The sequence below is a fragment of the Ovis aries genome, chromosome 23 (assembly GCF_016772045.2).
Source record: "Ovis aries strain OAR_USU_Benz2616 breed Rambouillet chromosome 23, ARS-UI_Ramb_v3.0, whole genome shotgun sequence".
NCBI lineage: Eukaryota > Metazoa > Chordata > Mammalia > Artiodactyla > Bovidae > Ovis > Ovis aries.
The window spans coordinates 32,162,683-32,184,442 of record NC_056076.1 but is presented as its reverse complement, the minus strand read 5'-3'; the positions used below and the strand labels follow the sequence as shown (position 1 = coordinate 32,184,442).

Genomic DNA, 21,760 nt, shown 5'->3' with positions numbered 1-21,760 from the left:
TATTACAAAGTGCCACCGCCGCTCCTGGCATGAGTAATTTGTGCACCTGCATTTTTAAAATGTTTCAAAGTTTTTCCCCTTGGTGGCTTCCGTGGTAACACACATTCACTTCCTGGCCGTCACAGCCTGGGCCTTCTAGGCGCCTGTCATGTCTACCCCTGCTTCCCCAGAAGCCACTGTCTTCAGAGCAGATGCAATGACCACCCCTGGAAGCCTTGGAGGGTAAGGGTACCTGTGTTGTCCTGATGAATGCCTTCCTCCCAAGAATAGGCAAAAGTGTGGGAGGGTTAATCCTTAGTGCAAAGGGGGTGGGGGTGGACTTTCAGGGGAAGAGTTAAGGTCTGATCTGCCCTCCCCAGATTTGGGAATGGTTTCTGAGGTTGCCCCTCCTCCACACCCTTTGCTTCTCAGTCTGCTTTTTCATAAGCATAGGAACCCCATCTTTTGTAGCTCATCACTGAGGTTCTTTAGCAAAGAAGATGATACAGTGTGAACCAGACAGAACTGGGACACCCAGTCAGCCAGAGAGCCTAGAGAATGACAGGGGTATTGGGGGAGGAGGGCGCTATGATTCCAAATGGGGTTCAGCATCCTGGCTATCTTTTCTCCTTTCCTTCCCCTTCTTCTGCATGATTCTGATTTTCGCAGGTGTCTGTGTGCTCAGCACTCACTAACAGTTTCCCCTGCAATATCTGTAATCTCCTGGAAACATTCCTTGAAGCCTTGCAATGTCCCCCACAACCACCCAGAAGGCTGGCAGTTCCAAGTCATCTTTGGCACATTCGTGCTTTCTTAAAGTCATATCACCACATATGACACTCTCCTCCCTGCAACGGCAGGTCTCAGAGGATGATAATAATGACCCAGCACTACACCAACTTGATCGTTAGAGTTTCTGCTCTCTAAGCAGCACCAGGCACATAACTTGATCTAAAGAGTATTTATTTATCTGTCCAAGGCTGCAAATGGAGACAGAGGGAGTGCCACTGATGGAATCACGGGGTGTGAAATCTTCATTGTTCAATGTGATCCACAGCCATGGAATGCTTGTTTCATTTAAATAATACCGGGTTTTCAAACACTGCACACCATCTGGCTCGAGAGCTGCCTGACCTCAGGCACAGGAGTGGATGGTTGTGGCATTTTGAATAGTTTAACTGCAAACCTGTTCTGGTTTTGCTTGAGGGTTAGTAATGGAGTAGTTGCTTTCAATGCTGAGGATCAAGTCCCTTATTCTTGCTGTGGGTGCAGCTTCTATTGACCAAATGGCCATCTCTGAACTTGACTGTCTAGGAGAATAATTTTAATAGGGTTCTCTTGCAGAAGAATAAAAGAACCTCACTTTGATATCCTCTGTGATGCTTTGTTGTTGTTTAGTCCCTAAATTGTGTCCAACTCTTTGCAACCCCATGGATTGCGGCAGTGCCAGGCTTCCCTGTCCTTCACGTTCCCCTGGAGTTTGCTCAACTCATGGCCGTTGAGTTGGTGATGCCAGCCAACCACTGCATCCTCTGTCATCCCCTTCTCTTCCTGCCTTCAGTCTTTCCCAGCATCAGGGTCTTTTCCAATGAGTCAGCTCTTCACATCAAGCGGCCAAAGTACTGGAGCTTCAGCTTCAGCATCGGTCCTTCAAATGAATACTCAGGATTGATTTCCTTGAGGATTGACTGATTTTATCTCCTTCCTGTCCAAGGGACTCTGAAGACTGTTCTCCAACACCACACTTCAAAAGCATCAATTCTTCGGTGCTCAGCCTTCTTAATGGTCCAACTCTCACATCTGTATGTGACTGCTGGAAAAACCATGGCTCTGACTATATGGAGCTTGTGGGCAAAGTGCTCCCTCTGCTTTTTAATATGCTGTTTAGGTTTGTCATAGCTTTTCTTCTGAGGAGCAAACATTTTTTAATTTTGTGGCCACAGTCACAGTCCTCAGTGATTTTGGAGCACAAGAAAAGAAAATTGGCCACTGTTTCTACCTTTCCCCATCTGTTTGCCATGAAGTGATGGGAGCAGATGCCATGATCTTAATTTTTTGAATGTTGACTTTTAAGCCAGCTTTTTTGCTCTCCTCCTTCCATTAGAGTGGTATCATCTGTGTATCTGAGGCTGTTGATATTTCTCCTGGCAATCTTGATTCCAGCTTGTGCTTCATCCAGCCCAGCATTTCGCATGATGTAGTCTGCATGTAAGTTAAATAAGCAGGGTAACAATATACAGCCTTGATGTACTCCTTTCCCAATTTGGAACCAGTCGGTTGTTCCATGTTCAGTTCTAACTTTTGCTTCTTTACCTGCATGCAAGTTTCTCAGGAGACAGGTAGGATGTTCTGGTATTCAAATCTCTTGAAGAATTTTCCACAGTTTGTTGTGATCCACATAGTCAAAGGCTTTAGCACAGTCAGTGAAGCAGAAATAGATATTTTTCTGGAATTCCCTTGCTTTTTCTATGATCCAGCAGATGTTGGCAATTTGATCTCTGGTTCCTCTGCCTTTTCTAAGTCCAGCTTGAACATCCAGAAGTTCTCAGTTCACATGCTATTGAAACCTAGCTTAATGGATTTTGAGCATTACCTTGCTAGCTTGTGAGATGAGCACAATTCTACAGTAATCTGAACACTTTTTGGCATTACCTTTCTTTGGAATTGGAATGAAAGCTGACCTTTTCCAGTTCTGTGGCCACTGCTGAGTTTTCCAAATTTGCTGACATACTGAGTGCAGCATTTTAACAGCATCATCTTTTAGAGTTTGAAATAGCTCAACTGGAATGCCATCACCTTCACTAGCTTTGTTCATAGTAATACTTCCTAAGACCTACTTGTCTTCACATTCCAGGATATCTGGCTTTAGATGAGCGACCACACCAATGTGGTTATCAGAGTTATTAGGACTTTTTTTGTATAGTTCTTCTGTATATTCTTGCCACTTCTTAATCTCTTCTGCTTCTGTTAGTTCCTTGCTGTTTCTCTCCTTTATTGTGCCCATCTTTGGATGAAATGTTCCCTTGGTATCTCTAATTTTCTTGATGAGATCTCTAGTCTTTCCCATTCCATTGTTTTCCTCTATTTCTTTGCATTGTTCACTTAAGAAGGCTTTCTTATCTCTCCTTGCTGTTCTCTGGAATTCTGTATTCAGTTGGGTATGTCTTTCCCTTTCTTCTTTTCCCTTTTGCCTCTATTCTTTTCTCAGCTTCTTTTCTAAAGCTATGATGCTTTAGTCAAATTATAAAATTAAATCCTGGGAAAGATTTCTCAAGGAATCCCCTAGAAGTTTCTAACTGGCTCCTCTGCTAAGTCCTGCCTTAAATAGAAGTATGAACTTCATCCCAAAGCAAAGATGCTTGCTGTTGTCACTAAAAACCACATATGCACAACACATGCAGACCTGCATTTGAGCACATGCACACCCTATTTGTTTGTGGAGAAATCAGAGGCTTGCTTCGATGTAGTTATCTGGATTGTCTTATGCTCAGATTGCTCATGTAATGTTACTCTGCATGTTTGCTAAGTCACTTCAGTCATGTCCGACTCTGTGGGACCCTGTGAACTGTAGCCCACCAAGCTCTTCTGTCCATGGGATTCTCCAGGCAAGAATACTGGAGTGGGTTGCCATGCCCTCCTCCAGGGGATCTTCCTGACCCAGGGACCGAACCTGCATCTTTTATATCTCCTGCATTGGCAGGCAGATTCTTTTACTCTGATGCTGCTGCTGCTGCTGCTGCTGCTGCTGCTGCTAAGTCACTTCAGTCGTGTCCGACTCTGTGTGACCCCATAGACGGCAGCCCACCAGGCTCCCCCGTCCCTGGGAGTCTCCAGGCAAGAACACTGGAGTGGGTTGCCATTTCCTTCTCCAATGCATGAAAGTGAAAAGTGAAAGTGAAGTCGCTCAGTCGTGTCCAACTCTTCGCGACCCCATGGACTGCAGCCCACCAGGCTCCTCCATCCATGGGAGTTTCCAGGCAAGAGTACTGGAGTGGGGTGCCACTGCTTTCTCTTTTACTCTGCCTACAGAACGTGATGAGCAGACTGGTGATAACTGAGGAGAAGGCTGTCCCCTTCAGCTGGGTCGAGTGGCTCTTGACAAATATCCCTTGACTTGGATTCATTATTGCTCAGGCTTTTTCCTCAGTTTTAGGCAAAGAGGCTATTTAAATTACTCATCTCATTGATTCAGGGTGAGGATACTGGATTTGGATAAGTGATGCTGTTAAAATGAACCCTACAGCTCCAGTTCCTTCATATAATAAAGGCCTCTTGTTCTTCCTATCATGTTCGTATATGATCTGGGGGGTGAGGTGAGACTCTGCACAATGATGCCAGCCAGGGGGCTGGTCTGTGTCTTCTGTCACCTCCATCTCTACCACACAGCTCCAAGGTAGCCTCAGAAAGCAGGAGAGAAAAGAGTATCTAGAGCATATGCAGCCACTCGACCTGCCTTGACTTAAAAACCCTCCTTGGTACAAAAGGGGCGGGGAATACCTGCTCACGGGTGCCAGGCAGGGGGCAGGTCTCACCACTGATACCTTGCCTTCATTATCTGGATAATTCACGAGACAAGATCCAACTCCAATTACAAATAATCGTCCCATTTCTCTTCTCATCACATCTTAGTGCTGGTGGAAGGAACACGTGCAGAAGGCCATGTTCTTGAAGTTTTCCTTCTTGGGTACAAATTTAGTACCTTCCACAGGAGGGATGGGCTCAAGATAAGTTGTAAATGGACCTGATTATAGTTATGTTATGACCACACACGTGCCTGGGGTGTTCTTCAGTCTGTCTCAACCACTTCAGTCTGGCTTAGTGATTCTTTACAGTAGCAAAACTTCTTTCACTTGTAATTTGAAAAAGGCACTATAAAATCAGGCTATAAATAATATTTCATTAGTAGTTTCAAAGGCATTATGTTTTGAAGCATGATACTAGCTTGAAGTGAAGTGAAGTGAAGTTGCTCAGTTGTGTCCGACTCTTTGTGACCCCATGGACTGTAGCCTACCAGGCTCCTCTGTCCATGGGATTTTCCAGGCAATAGTATTGGAGTGGATTGCCATTTAGTTTACCATACCTAAATCCTTCCCATTGTCTATTATTTAAGCTTGCTTTTGACATAACTACTCCTAACATAATGTTTCTGACATACCAGGCCTGTGTTATTTAAATGTTGATGATATTGATAATATGTTTTTCAGTCATTCTAAAATATTTCTTATATTGGTGACTTGTCTTGTCCTTGAAACTGTGATTGGAAACAATAGAATAGTGAAACTCCTTCAAGAGTTTTGTTAAATGGTATTTGGACCACTTGGAATAGAAGCTACATTGTTCTTAGCTCCAAGTTTCATATGTTTGTATGCAACCGCTTTCTTGTGTCTGAAATAAATTTGCTGTAGTCTTTGTCTCCATTCTAAACGTACTGTACAAACAAGGGCCTGCTTCTCGGGAGAGTAACCAAGCCAAGGATGTCATGTTCCATCTTGATGATGAAATGCAGATTTGTTGTTAAAAGGCAAAGTCTTCATTTTCAAAAGTGGAATAGAAATGATGCTTTAGAAGATTTTAGCTAATGAAATTTACCCTCTTCTCCCCCTCCTAAAAAAAAAAAGAAAAAGAATTTAGGGATATACTCTGGAGCTTAGCCCAGAGTATTTCATTTGGCTTCAAAATGCATACGTTTTCTTTTACTTCATCATCTTGCCTTATGGTATTTTATTGTGCAGAGGGTAGCAAACCAATGTCGATCACCTTGTTGAGCTCAGGACCACTGCCTGCTTGGTTTGCCTGATTTGTTTCCATGGCTTGTGGCTGTTGAAGCTGAACCTGTGTGGTTTCTGGCTGGTCCAAGTTGAGGAAGCTGAACCCAAATGGTGCCGTCGCTCTACAGCCTCTTCATTAGCCCAGACGTGTCTGTCAGGTTCCCTCTCCCCTGTGTAGTCCTTTCTTCATCTTCTTTGAAGTCATTTGTGCAAGATAGGAGGCTGGGAATGCCTCTTCCCTTCCAACATTTCTATCAGCTTAGGCTGAGTTTTCAGTTTGGACTCTGCTTTGGGAGTTTCTGGAAAAGGAAATGGCAACCCACTCCAGGGTTCTTGTCTGGAGAATCCCGTGGACAGAGGAGCCTGGTGGGCTGCTGTCTGTAGGGTCACACAGAGTCGGACGTGGCTGAAGCAACTTAGCATGCATGCATGCATTGGAGAAGGAAATGGCAACCCACTCCAGTATTCTTGCCTGGAGAATCCCAGGGACAGAGGAGCCTGGTGGGCTGCTGTCCATAGAGTCGCATAGAGTCAGACATAACGAAGCGACTTAGCTTGCATGCATTGGGAGTTTCTAGGCTTTGAGAGGATATACTTTTCCAGCTCACCAATGAGTCTGGGTAGATGTTTTTTTTTTTTTTTTTTTCAGCCTCCTCAGTCAGTTCTCCACAAATATCCAAACATGAAAGTCTCATTTTGCTCTTTTGTTTCTGTTCCCATGGCTTGGGTGAGCCACAGTGGATGCAGGTTGCCACTGTGGACAGGACGAGGAGTACAGATGAATGGAGCCCTCCAGCTCCATTCAACGCAGCTGCCCTCAAGTTACCAAAGGCTTGTGTGGAGATAGCCCTGTGAAGAGGAAGGTTCTGCAGGGGAACCTGCCAGAACCTCAGAAGATGCAACAAACCCAGTTGCTGGGAGAAGCATCCACTTTCCTTCCTGTGGGGTGCTGGGGAGCTAGGCATCAAATAGTTTTTTGGGTTTTTGTTGTTGTTTGTTTTCTGATTTTTTTTTTCCTGCTTTGTTACAAACTCCAGTGTGACTTTGAAAATTCAGTTTCAGACTGTCCCACGCATCTCTCATCCTCAAGACCAGGAGGGAAGAAATCAGACCCAGGGTTTCACCAGGATAGTAGTACAGTGGAATGGATCAACCAAGATGCTTTTAAATGCCTGCAGTTTCTCAGTGCAGAAGAATGCAGATGAGGCATCTGTTAGACCAGCGTGGTGGTCTCCAGGTGCCTAGTGGCTCTGGGGAAAAATATCAAAGAACCTCTAGGAGACAGACAGCAGCGACCCACACACCAGAGGGGTCCCATCCGAGGCAAGGCTACATGGCTCACCCTGATGTTAACGTGGATGAAGGAAGGGACTGAATGACATTCCCAACCCACAGTGATTCCATTTCATCATTTTGTACACATAGATTCACGATGTGCTATATGTTATATATAATTTACTAAAGCATGCTTTTAAAAATAGATTTGAGGAGCATGGAGCCCCCAGAAGCGTATGTTATTGTACTGGGCTTGAGTTTCTGCTTCCCTCCCACAGGGGACTGCTGAGGGTCTATTTGAGGGCATGAATATGGAAAATTCAGCTCCAGCTCCCCCACCCCGCTCCCCAAACAGCACTGCAGAACTATGCTGAGCTCCTGTGGTTTGGAAAGAACAGATGCAAGAGACAAAATAAGTACAGAAGGAATTTGGGGAATGGGTCCTAAGAATCACCACGTTTCCTATCACTCTCAGAAAATGCATCTCTTTTCAGGGGTACTGTACATCTGTGTGGCTCCAAACCACCAATTATTTTTCCAAGCAGCCTAATTACAGCCTTCTCCTGAAAATGCCAAACACTCCGATGAAATACAGCTTCAGAAATTTTCACTTACGTTAATTGGTTCCAATTACTCAGACCTACTTTGGCCCCCCCAAAAACATGCGAGCCAAGTTCTTTTTTTTTTTCCCCTCTCTTCCCATTCACTTTTTCCAGAAAAAACAGTAGAGAGCTACCCCCTGAATTCTACATATTTTATTAGAACACGACCTAACAGGACAGGAAGTATAATTGAAGGAGGCGGGGAGGACCCTGTCCCGGTGGACACTGACCCTCCACATCTGCACGGGCCCTGAGAGGCCACAGATGTCACAGGCCTTCCTCTCGAACCACTCTGAATGTAATCTGCTGGGCTTGGTTTGCTGACTGTATATGCACGTCAAAGACTGTGGCCATGGATTATTTATAAGATGTTCACTTCCAATTAGCGCCACTTAAAACGTGAGCTTCAAGTTGGCACATGCAGCAGCCGCAGTCTGCTCTGAAAGGTTGGACAGGTCAGGGGTGGTAAGTAAGCCTCTTGCTGAGAGAGTGTGCACACGTTAGCTGAAGTAGCATTTGGAAGCTGCCCTGTTGCAGACAGACTCTTATTTCAGTTTGCAGCGCTTTATGTGACATCATGAAAGACATACAAGGGCCCTTTTTCAGGGCCAGATCCAGGATGGATCTGGGAGCCGTGGGTCGTTTGAGTCCATGACTCCTCAAGCGCCCACTTGGAGAATCAGCAGGTCTCATTTCAGATCTGTGTCTGCCTCTGTGGAAAACCCCCATTTTCTAACATGATTGAGACTCACAGGCATTGCCTCTTTACTCCACGATCTAGTATGGTGGGAAGAACTACTGGGAAAATCAGTTTAATTTACCCATTTTAACCAAATCTAATTAACCAAATTTAATTAACCCATTTGCTGAGGTTAATGAAACCCTTGTTAACTTGAGTCAGGAGGGGCATGAACAGGAGGGCCTTTGAAGCTCAGATCCCTAATAGGATCCATGCCTTTGGGAGCCGTGAACCTCGCAAAGCCAGGGTAAGGAGGTTGGTACTTTGAATCTTTTCTCAGGAAGGGAGTCAAGGGGGCATTCTGCAGAGACAGTGGACAGCACTCTAGTCTCTCCTAAAGTTATTCAGAGCTTGAAATTGTCATTTAGTCTAAAACCCAGGGGATTTCAGGTATCAAGGGCATATCCCATAAAATTGCAGTAGGTCATTCCTTTGCCAAGTGGAAATGACCTGGGGTCCACTTGCACTGTCTAGTAGCTGTCCTGCTGTTCCATATTATCAGAAGCCCCATTCTCAGTTAAGGGTGTTTACGAGGCAGACATCCAGACCCAGACTGATGGTTCTCCTGCCTGGAGTTCAGGATCAGGACGATGAACTGGCAAGATCACTGTGTTTTAGTTGGCAGGTGTCACTGTCGCAAAACTCCCCTTCATCTGGCATTGGCTGAGAGCCCCATCCACTGACTCAACTCAGGGGTTTGAACACCATGCAGTCTGGTGCCCTTCTCTCCTCTGTGGTGGTGTTTCTTTAGTGGTTCCTGAACTCTTCTGAACCTTGGGAGACAGCTTCCAAAGCATGTCTTTAGCAGGAAGGTGGCCCCCCTCTTTTTTGGAATGTCAAGTTTGATCCTAGGAGATAAAGAATTTAGAACCTTTGCACACGTGGAGAGGCTAGGAGCTGAACAGAATCTTCTGCAGTCAGAGTGCATCTGCCAGGACTTGGAGGAGGTTGAGAGTAGAGAGCGGCGGGGTGTGGGGGGTGTCTCAGAATTCCACTGGCAGTTTTTTCCTTCTTGATTCAAACGATGGTGTGATCTGTTCAGGACTGATCTGGCCAGGAGGAGAGGTTTGAGGCTCTCACACATCACTGAATGCAATGGGCTCAAAATCTAGGGCTGAGCAAGGAGGGGCTCAAAGTAGCTTAAGAGGCGTTTTGCTCCTCTCAGAAGGCTGTTGCTTCCAGTCACACTCTCCATGTCTGTGACCTTGAGTTCAAAGTATAGAAACGCCAAGTGAAGCCTTTCTGTTCTTTAAAGGGATGTGTTCAGTAAGCCCCCTCCTCCCTCAGTCTTTGGAAAGAAGAATGTATAAAATGCTAGATAAATGGTTTTATTCCTGATCCACCAAACAGGGAAGGGAAGAAAGCAGCTGAATGCAATAGAATGGATTTCCGTAGGATGGAACAATGTCAGTGGGAAAACACAGTAACAAGATTGGGATCAGATTTACCACAAGAGCAGAGCTTTTTCTGTACTGATTATTTAAGTCTTCTTCAAAAGAATTTTCCTGAGATGGTAGAAAAACTCAATGAAAAGGCTTCATTTCTTCATTTATGGGTGGAGATGGAAAAAATACATTAAAAAAGTATAACAAAAACGGACATTATGAGATATAGAAAGTATTTTGGGAGTATTTTCCTGGAAATTTTCTAGTCTTTCAGAAAGTGCTCTTTTCCTAATATGTCTCGAGTCTTCTCCATCTCCCTCATCCATTGTTTAGATAAAGGCCTCCAAATGACTTTTAGCCATCATTCTGAAGCAAAAGTGGTTTAGGTGTACCAGAATTGAAATAGTTCTATGTTAATGAATTGATAAAGTGGTATTCCTGTTGGGTCCTCTTTATCCTTCCCTTAGAGGGTCAGCGAGGCCAAGAATTCATTCATGGAGCAAATATTCAAGCCTACTGTTGGAAATACAAAGGAATACAGGGGATGCATTTTGTTCTCAGGGAATGATTAATCTAGTGATTTAAAGAAGATCAACACACAAACAAGGTTGAAGTTCCTACACATTGCCAACCACAGGCAAGTCAAGTCAGTATTGACTTTATTATCCAAATCAGCACCAGAGTGATCATTTTCAGACATCATGGGGGCAATCAAACACACACAGGTGCCAAGCACAGCACGAGGATCCTGGAGGTATTTAGTGCTCATCTACATCCTCTCCCGAGGCTGCTGGTCCCAGAACCATGAGGGGAGCTGATGTACTCAGGGCCACAGAGCTTCAGGTGACAGAGAAGGGCTGGAGCATACATTTCCTTACTCCAATTCCAGAGCTCCCATTCAATTTCATAATGAAAAGTTTATTTCACCTCAGCTTTCCTTTGTGACATTCCCTTAACAGCACTGAGATATGAAACCCAAGATGCGCGTTCTGGTCTCTGGGTCACCCTTGACCAGCCATGAGTGTTTAAGCAAGATGCAGACCTCTCTAGATTTCAGATTCCTCATCGATCAGATGAGGTAATTAGACTTTTCCAGTGCTTGCCACACTTCTCCATCAAAGTACCTCTCCTAGCAGAGCAGAGTGGATGATGATCGGAATAAGAGTTTGGAGGTGTGTCAGTAAGTGGCTCCCTACAAGCAAGAAATGCATTTGAAGTGTTGGGATTTGTCATAGTGGTTTGTGTGACTTCTGCATTTTACTTAATATATCTGTGTTTGTTTTCATGTAAAAGCAATGTTTGAAATGTCTTACTGTCAGTTGGAGTTAATTTGCCAAGGGGAGCCGGTTTATCCTGGGGTGTAAGGGCGGGGTGGTATTCTACACTTCTTTCCTCCTCATGGATACCCTGCTCTGTGTCCATGTTTCTTATTTCGCCCTGCACTCCTCTTCCTGGCTTCAACAATGTAAGCAGCTTTCTCACCATGGTGTTCAGTGGCACTCAAGAATGCCTGTTTGTTTAAGAGAGTACCTGAGAGGGAAATTAGCAACCTAGGCAGAGTGTCTAGAAAAGGACACAGATATTTATCAGATGGAAACAGGAGGCTGCTCTTCTAGATAAGATCGGCGGCTAGTTCATCACCCTGGACTCTATCTGATGGAAATCTGCCTTGGTACTGAGCCACATTTTAATACTTTTCTGGAAAGAGGTGAGCCGTGGATGTTGTTGTTGAGTCTCTAAGTTGTGTTTGACTCTTTGTGACCCCATGAAATGCAGCATGCCAGGCTTCCCTGTCCTTCACTATCTTCCGGAGTTTGCTCAAACTCATGTCCATTGAGTCAGTGATGCCATCCAAACATCTAATCCTCTGTCACCCCCTTCTCCTCCTGCCCTCAATCTTGCCCAGCATCAGCATCTTTTCCAATGAGTCAGTTCTTTGCATCAGGTGGCCAAAGTATTGGAGTTTCAGCTTCAGATCAAAGTCCTTTGAATGAATATTCTGGGTTGATTTCCTTTAGGATTGACTGATTTGATCTTGCTGTCCAAGGGACTCTCAAGAGTCTTCTCCAGTACCACAGTTTGAAAGTAAAAGCTGTGACAAACCTAGATAGTGTATTAAAAAGCAGAGACACCACTTAGCTGACAAAAGTCCATATAGGTAAAGCTATGGTTTTTCCAATACTCGTGTACAGATGTGAGAGTTGGGCTATGGATAAATATTTGGATTTCAAAGACACTAGATTAAACCTCTTTGAAAAAAAATGCAACATTACCTCTTATTCAGATGCAAATCCTTTGAGTACCTCAGCTTGCCAACACCAAAGCAGAGAATCAGTTTCTAGTTTGATTTTCCTCCACTCCACTCCTCTCTGACTGTGGCTCCCATCACCTTCTGGGTGTATATGTGTTGGGGGAGGATTTAGGATAGAGGGTGAAAATGGGGATGTTTCTCACCCAGTCCTGGGCAGTGATCAGCAAGGACAGGGAGATCGGCCAAATTTCTTGTCTGCTGCAGCAGCAAAGCCCTTCTCCCCAGTGGCTCTTCCAGATGGAAATTACTCGAGTGTTCTGACCATTTCCCAGAGAGTGAAGTAGACAGGATGAGGAGGCATGTTCGCTCTTTTGAGCAAACCAAGCCCACGTGCATCATGCTGCTTGCGGGCATCCTCAGGCACCTTGCACACAGTAGGTACCCAAGAATGGCTTATCAGATTCACGAATCAGTGCTAGTTCATCACCGAAACGTTGGCACATGGCTTATGAAAAAGAAAACCTGAAAACCTTAAAACCCAGTATCTCAGCTCAGGTTTAGTTTCAAATCCTATAAATATTTAGAGACTAACAAACAGCTCTAGATGAATCTAGGTTGTGGAATTTAGGCTCACCAAGTGGTTTCAACTCTGGTTAAAGAGTCCAAGCACAAGACAAGCTTTCTAAAAATACTGATGCCCAGGCCGCACTCCAGTGTAACTGAATCAGAAACTCTAGGGAGGGACCTGGGTATAGGCAATTCAAATTTTTTTTTCCAGGTAATTCTGGGGCATAAGATTATGAATGACTCATCTAACCAGGCAGGTGAAGTCATTTTCCCTGGACCTCCCCAGGCTGGGGGTAGTGCTGGCTTCCCATCCAATCCTGTGCTCTTTCCCACACACCCCAGCAGCCCTCCTTTACCCCTGTGGCCTGTGGGAGAACTTGAACTTTTCCACTGGGAAAAGGGAGCAGTTGTTGACCCACTAACCCCCTGGAAACAAGTGCTTCAGCACCATGGGAATTTTCCTGGTCCTATTTGTGGAAATGGTCCAACGTTGGATGTTTTTCCAGGAAAGGATATTATGAGCAGGGTCCCTTTGGTAACTGCCTATAAGCATTATTTGTGAGGCATGGGAAGATTCTAGCCCTAAAATATCCCCTTTGCCTTCAGTTACTTATGCTGAAAGGCATCTCCCAGGAATATTTAGAGGGGGTTAAGATAGATTACTTCATAGAATATAAATGAGGCTGTAGGTGACCTCTTTTCTCTCTGCTAGTCTAAATGAAGGGCTGATCATTGGAGTACCTAGCACAGTGCTTGGCCCTAATAGTTTTACAATATGTATATGGTAACTTTTTACAGTTTAATTGAATATTTTTTATTTTATTGAAGTATAGTTGATGGTTGCTGCTGCTGCTAAGTCTCTTCAGTCATGTCCGACTCTGTGTGACCCCATAGACGGCAGCCCACCAGGCTCCACTGTCCCTGAGATTCTCCAGGCAAGAACACTGGAGTGGGTTGCCATTTCCTTCTCCAATGCATGAAAGTGAAAAGTGTAAGTAAAGTTGCTCAGTCGTGTCGGACTCTTTGCGACCCCATGGACTGCAGCTCACCAGGCTCCTCTGTCCATGGGATTTTCCAGGCAAGAGTACTGGAGTGGGTTGCCATTGCCTTCTCCTAGTTGATGGTACAATGTTATATAAGTTGTAAGTGTACGATGTAGTGATTCACAGTTTTAGATGTTATTGTAGTTACTGTAAATTACTGGCTACATTCCCTGTGGTGTGTCGTGCATAGCTTATTTTGTATATAATGGTTTATATCTCTTAATGCTACACCCTCATATTTCCCCTCCTGTATTCCCTTCCTCCATTGGTTACCACCAGCTTGTACTCTGTATCTGTGAATCTGTTTCTCTTTTGTTATATTCACTGGTTTGTTGTATTTTTAAAATTTTACATATAAGTGACATCATACAGTCTTTATCTTTCTTTATCTGACTTATATCACTTAGCATAATGCCCTCCAAGGCACTTAGCAATATACCCTCCATCCATATTGCTGCAAATGGCAAAATTTCATTCTTTTTTGTGGCTGAGTAGTATTCCAGTGTGTGTGTGTGTGTGTGTGTGTGTGTGTGTGTGTGTGTGTGTGTGTGTGTGTGTGTGTATTCTACATCTTCTTCATCTTTCTATCTGTTGATGGACACTTAGGTTGCTTCCATAGCTTGGCAAGTACAAATAATGCTGTTATGAATATTGAGGTGCATATATCTTTTTGAATTAGTGCTTTTGGGTTTTTGGTTATATAGCCAGGAGTGAAATTGCAGGGACATACAGCAGTTCAATTTTTAGAACTCTTATGTGTAAGAAAACCATGCTGGGTTTAGGTACATTGTCTAATTTAATTATTACCACCGCACTTAGGAGGTAGTTGTTATTATCCTTGTAATGAGGATATACATTCTGAGACTCACATTCTAATTCTGATGCCTATGGGTTTCAATGAAACCAGAAGATTCTCTGAGCTCAGACTAACACTTTGACTTCATTTATGAAATGGGCCCTTGACATAAGAGGGAGGGGGCATGATTTTCTCTGGGGATGCCTGATATTTAATTGTTTATCAAAGATTCAAGCCTTATAAACATTAGTGCATCAGCTTTTTCCAAAAGTGGAAAAACCAAAGCCTTTGAGTCTCTTGGTTTGGTGTTCAAATCCCAGTCTGATCATTTTCTGGCTGTTAAAGAAAAAAAGGAAAAAAGACTGAACTCGTATGACCCCCACTCTCAGAAGGAGGGAAGAAGAGAGGGAAAAAAAGAAGAGATGACGAGGGCAGGGAAATGGAGAGTAAGGAGGAGTATGCAGAAGAAGGGAAATAAAGAAAAAGAGAAGAGAGGGAGCAGTGGCGGGGGGTGGGGGTGGGGAGGTGGAGGAGGACCCTCAGAGTGTGATGGGAGGCAGGAGCTGGATGCTGTGGGGACCTAGCTACGCTGCACCGCAGGGCGTAGGACACTCTAGAGGAGCAGTGCTTTTTACTTTTAAAAGTTTTTATTTTTACTTTATTCTGCTTTACAATACTGTATTGCTTTTGCCATACATTGACATGAATCAGCCACGGGTGTACATGAGTTCCCAATCCTGAACCCCCCTCCCACCTCCCACCCCACATCATCTCTCTGGATCATCCCCATGCACCAGCCCCAAGCATCCTATATCCTGTATCGAACATAGACTGGTGAGAAGTGCTTTTTAAAGCACATTTCATTCTTTTCTTTCTGTGTTTATTTTAATTGAAGGGTAATTGCTTTACAATATTGTGTTGGTTTCTGCCAAACATCATCATGAGTCAGCCATAGGTATACATATGAAAGATGCCAAGCAGAAGACCAGGAGCTGCTGTGAGGAAGAGAAGACTCGCATTAGGAACAAACAGGTGGAGGCAGGTCTGAGGGAGGGTTCCCACAGACCCAGGGCCGAGGAAGAGTGGAATTGGTTCCAGAGGAATTTGGTGACAGAGAAGATGCAGGAAGCAAAAGGAAACGTTGGGTCAGTGAAGGCGCCGAAGGGCTTCTCTGTAGGCCAGAATTAAAGACATTGTAAAAGTGAAAGGCATAAAGCAGAACACTTTTGACCAGAAGAATGTACCTCTTTGAAGTGTCTGTCTCCCAAAAAAAGTATGTCGTGGACTCTAGCTTTTGAAAAAAAGGAGAAGGAAAAAAACTGGTCCAAGTGAATCAAAGGAAGTGATAAATCTGCCTGCACCCCTCCCCTGAAACAAAGTACGTGGAGCTTAATTAATGCATTTAGCTACCTGACCAGCAAAACCTCATTTTCAGTCCTGTCTTGGGGCCTCATCTAATTCAGGAGTTCTGGGGAGAGGAAAATCACTTTTAAGTGCTGCCTCTGAGGATGACCATGAGTGTTGTTAACTCCTTGGGAAGAAACCAAACCCATATATTCAGTGTATTATAATGCTTATAAGTGTCTTGTTGAAGGCAGTGTCCTCTAATATAGAGACATGGGTCATGAAATAAGGAAAAGTAAGCAGATTTGGGGAGGTGGAGAGACACTGGCAGAACTAACAGGACTGCTCTTAATTTTCAGACCCTGGACAGTGTGGGAGGGAAGGTTTCAGACAGGAAAAGAGGTAGAGAGGACACAGACGATGTGAGGTGTCTATTGTGAGAACCTGAGAAGAGAAAACGGAAGCCACTCAGAGATGGGGCCCTGTGAGAAGAAAGGGATTGCGTCACGCTAAATTGGAAGGGGTTACATTTCTAGAGAAGGGACAATACCCACAGGCGATGGAATCAAGCACCAAGTATTATACCGACCTGGGAGAACCAGGGAAGAGGCTACGGATGAGCAAAAATGGGAAGGTCCACTATTTCTCCGTGTCTTTCTCCTGTCTCTCTGTGCTTCTGCTGTCTCTGGGGCTGTCTCTCTGACTCAAAGCTAGCTGAAATGGCAAGAAGCAGTATTCAAAATTTTTTAAAAGGCAAAAAGTAACATCACAGGCAAAGGTGGGACCATTTACACAGAACCATGTCTTTTTCTTCTTTTTTTTTTTTTTTTTCCACTTAGGGAGATGTCTAAGAGGATAGGTGGCTGTATCAAAGATTTAGAAAATGATGGTCAAGCAGATATTTAAATAAATGGCAAGAGTAGTGCTTCTTGCATGTAGATACATCTCTTAATTTCTTTGTTATTTGATTTCAGAACACTGGAGCGTTACTGAGGTTTACTCATAAATTTGGAGGAGAGTTTTTTGCACATTGGGCCAACCCTGCCGAGGAAGGCAAGGAGAAGCCAAGGGGCATGGCAGAAAGAGCACGGAAATGGGGGTGCCAAAGCTCTGGCTCTTTTCCTTTGCTCTTCTGGAATATTCAGCCTTGGCATGTCACCAGACTCAGTTTCGATTTTTCCCATTAGTATCAGGACTAGGTTATCCCAAAGATCTGATTCTAAAAAGCTATTTTTCTAAATTGGCCTCTCATCAGGAACTGGTTAACAAAAATTTAGAGGTTTGACATTTTCATTATCTCCTGATATCTGTTTCAAAAAACTGCTTTCCGTTTATTGGCTTATGAATCCAGGAGAAATCGCATTGGTTGTACTTAAGCCTTCCTTTTGCTAATATCCTGTCAAGATGTGGTTGAGATTTATAGTTCTTTCTAGGCAGCTCCAATATAGTCTTCTTGAAGAGAAAGTAGCTTCAAAGAGCTGTTCTGTTCCTGTTCTAATACAATAAGTACAAGGAGCTGTCTCTCAAATAGCCGTGGGCCAGGCCAGCTCTTCCTGGGTAGTTGGTCATATTTCCATTGGAAAGACAGTGGAGACGGGCAGGACTAAAAGCTGGGTGCTTCTCTACCGCCCCTCCCCCCACTCACCCTCTATGTGTTTGGGGTAAATTATTTATACTTCTGAAGCCTCAGTTTCCTCATCTATGAAACTAAGATAATAACTGTGTTTCATAGGGTTATATGTATGAAATGCAATAACACAAAAAAACCACTTAACATTATGTCTGATCCAGAGTACAGAAAATGAATGTAAACTGTAATTGTAATGGAAGGGATTGGGGGCAGGAGGAGAAGGGGACGACAGAGGATGAGATGGCTGGATGGCATCACTGACTCGATGGACGTGAGTCTGAGTGAACTCCGGGAGTTGGTGATGGACGGGAGGCCTGGTGTGCTGTGATGCATGGGGTCACAACGAGTCGGACATAACTGAGCGACTGAACTGAACTGAACTGAACTGTCATTAATACAGTTACCAGGAACTTCTTAAATTATAATGAGTAGCCTCAAATTAAATTCTATTCGCTGCTCTGGTGGTTTGTGACTCAGATGCTTTCTTCCCTCCCCTCTCTGATTCTCATTGCTGAGTAGTTACATTAAAAATGTAACAAGCTGAATATCGTTTAATAATAACAGTTAATTCAGGAGAATTATTTTCTCTCTCTTTTTTTTAAATCACTTTTGTTCACTCCACCTACCTTTCTGTTGGGGTCTTCGGGGTTAACGAGGAGCAGCTTTATACTTGGATAGTTGGTTAATCACCAAGTAGAATGTGGGAAGAAAGCTACTCAGATGCTTTTCATCTTAGCATCCAATTCCCAGGGAACTCTGGAAAAAAATTTTTTTCCTCGTCTAAGGCCACCTACAGTATTAGGTAATTATTAGAGCTGATTGCATATCAGAGCCTAAATACAGTGTTATAGAACCGTGCTTCACTCATTCCCCCCTCACGGCAAATGAATCAGAAGCACTGCCATGTATTTTTGAAGAGTAAATCTTTGTGCTAATTAATTATATTAATATCAACATGTTGATATTGATATAATTAGCACAGTGGATGACACTGATATAATTAGCACAAATATTTACTCTTCAAAAATAAGTGGCAGTGCATATGCATATAATAACCTTAATAATAACACTGAACAGTTATAGCACCATTTTCTCCAAGGAGCTTATAAAAATACATAAATAGCAAACAAACCAAAACTCAAACCTCTTTGAGAATTTTAATAGCATCACTGAGCAAGGTTGAAGGGGATGACTTGGTCAGAAGAAAGCCCATGAATAGATTCTGATGGGAGTCTTTCCCCAAAATGAAGTGACTCTCCAAATAGCTCCTGATAAGCCTAAAACTAAGAGCTGCACCAAATTATGTAATGGGATTGAAATTGAAAAGGAATCCTTCTCTTTCCTTATTCTAATTAATGTTCAGCTAATCTAAAGCCACAGTGATTTGGTTTTAAAACTAAACAGAATTGGGTAAAAGTAGGGGTGTCAGCGAGTAAGACAGAAAAATATATTTGGGCCATCCTGTCTTCAGTGTCTTTGACCTAGAAAGACCACGGGCCCACTGGCCAGAAAACCTGTCCCTAGGTCTTTCTCTCCTTTGTTTGATGATACAGCCTCCATGCCTCTTCAGATAACTGTGACAGCAAGAGCGCGTTTGGGATGACTGTGTGTGGTTCCATGAGAGGAGAGGGTGGGCATGGTGCCTAATGGTTCCATTGGCACTCTGCTGTCAGGGGCCTCTGAGAACCAACTTTCCCACTGTGTTTGTGATGGGAGATATCAATCTCAACCAATTTCTTATTCCTTTATTTGAGCACAGGCTAATCGAGTCATACATTTTCTTACCGTAACAACCATATCAACAGCCACCACGGTTTTGAAGCCGCTGTGGCACACACACGTATCTGCCCACACAAATACACAACACGCACACCACCAAACAGAGCCTCGAGTTCAGATGAGCTCACTGATGAACATGGTAGATACAGGCTGGGAGACTTTTCCAATATGTTGTGTTTTATAACACTCTGATTTACTGGCAAACCTCTGAAAAGGAAGCATGGTTTTACGGACTGACAGAAAGGAACATGCGTTGTGTTAACCCTCTTTCCCCCCGAGGATGGACTCCTGTAATGGACCATTCCAGATGTTCTGCTGCTTAACACCTCTTTGGACGTGAAGATTGCACAGCAGGAGGCAACATCTGGGGGAAATGGAGACTTAGAATATTGGTGTGTGCCTGGTATGATTCTTGGGTAGATTCTTTTTTCTGACATGGACCCTTTTTTTTTTTTTTTTCTAAGTCTTTATTCAATTTGTTACAGCACTGCTTCTGTTATTTATGTTCTGTCTTTTTTGGCTGCAAGGTATATGGGATCTTAGTTCCTTAAGCAGGGGTTGAACCCACATCCCCTGCATTGGAAAGTGAAGTCTTAACCACTGGACTGCCAAAGAAGTCCCTAGTCTCTTGTAGATTAGTATTTTTAATTTCTGGGTGCACAGCAGAGAGGTAGATCAATATTTCTTCTCGAGCTTTGAGTTTTGAATTATCTAAAGAATTTTTCTTTCTTGCATTTGTGCAGTTTTAGAATTCCAGATATAAACTGACCTTCCTCATTACCCTAAATTGTATGGTGTTGCAACTTCTTATTTGATAAAACCGCTTTGGTCTTTCAATAAAGGGCTTCGTTGTTATCATGGTGAGAAATAGTAGACAGTCTCATGAACATCATTGCTCGGACTGTGCTTGGTTCTTGGATCGGGGGGAGGTTGAATTTCAGTCCTAATGCTTATGATTGTTTCATTTCATTTTGACATTGTAATTGAGACAAATCTCTGCCAGTTCCCCCATGCCCCACCTCATCACCACATCTCTATATTCTTGCTTCCAAGTTTAATCTTCCACTGCAATTTGAACGTAACAGCGTTGGAGTGGATGACACATACAGTAATCATTTTGCATTGTAGCCTCAGTCTGTGACGTTTTGCAAAGCAGGTATCCAAAGGCACACACTGAACTCATTTTGCCAGTGTAATCTTGCCTTTTAATAGCTTCCTAACAGGGTATCCAAAGAAACACTCTGGAAACATTTTGCCCTCCTAATTTCATGTTGTAATGACATCAAAATGTCATAAAGCAATTACCATCCCAAGCACAAAATCTTTAGAAGTTACTTTCTCCATAGGCTCATTAACTTCTTTCTAGCTTTAATATCTTGATTGTTTAAAGAAATGTTCAATGCTAATTGAGAGACTTCATTTAAAATTGAGTACCATTTATTTAGCACAGACTTTCTTTCTGTTTCTGTCTCCCTCTTCCAACCCATTTGCACTAGGCTAACAGAACCCTGGATTTATAGATGCATACACACCTTTTGACCTCTCCAGCTAAAATTCGAAGTGGAATTGATCTGGTACAATGCAAAAATCAGCATAAAGCCCGGACTGCTTCGAGGACAAAGGGATCAGTAGATACTGAAGATGTCCTTGGTAGCAAGGCTGTCCCAGAGCTTCTGCAGTGGCCCCAAAATACCAGGCTGTGTCCCTATTATGAGACTTGGAACAAACGTGAGGTGCTTAATGGGAGAAGTTCAACACAACCATCAGCCTTCAACTCCCTTTATTTCTCATGATTGAGATCTGCCAGGCGCATTTCTTCAAATGAAAAGTCTAAATCCAGAGAACCGACAGTGACAAATTGGATTCAGTCTCATTCTGTGATACCGGCTGTGATTTGCAGCTGTCCTCTCCTGCAACATATACAGGAGGAGTCTGAGCTTGTGTTTTTCTGCGGGCTGTCTGTCTGAAATAAATAAGGAATGGGGAACAACCTCGACAACCTTTTCTACAGAAGCATGAGGGCCAATTTGCTTCTCCCACACATGCCAGGTAATCTTCATATCTTAACCTTTAGCTCTCAGAGCACATTCTTATCTGGATAATGGAAGGGTTGGAAATAAGCTCAACTCATTTGCACAAAGCAATGCCAAGGAGTCACGGCCTCTCTACTCAAATCAAGAGATAAGATGGCCTCTGACTTTCTCTATAGACTCTCTGTCCAAGACTAAATAACACAGGGATGTTCTTGCCAAATATTTTTTTCTTCTGTTTTGAGGTCCCTCCAAGGTGACCTATAGAGCTCTTAGCAACCAGTTTAATCCTTTACCGATGGTGGAGAGACAGAAGGATTGGTTCAGATGTTTGAAAATAAAGCTAAAACTGGGAGGGGCTACTTGGTTAATAATAAATAGCAAGAAAGATATATGAATAAAAATAAGCATCTTAATGATTTACCATTGCTATGAAACCAATAGGTTGGTGATCCAATTCGATATCCGCAAATTTGTATAATCCTCGGGGTAAAACAATTTAATGGGCTGTCTCTTTTATAGTTACAAAAGGCCTTTCATGTGATCAATTATACATAAGAGTACAATAAATG

At 43.4% G+C, this 21,760-nt stretch overlaps 1 long non-coding RNA gene across 1 annotated transcript; it reads left to right on the top strand.

The window, feature by feature from the left end:
• The first annotated feature begins 114 nt into the window (after positions 1–114).
• Positions 115–21,148, top strand: LOC121817739 (uncharacterized). The gene is made up of 2 exons (XR_006057779.2): positions 115–222; positions 20,655–21,148. It is a non-coding gene; the product is annotated as an uncharacterized LOC121817739 (long non-coding RNA).
• The last annotated feature ends 612 nt before the right edge of the window (positions 21,149–21,760 follow it).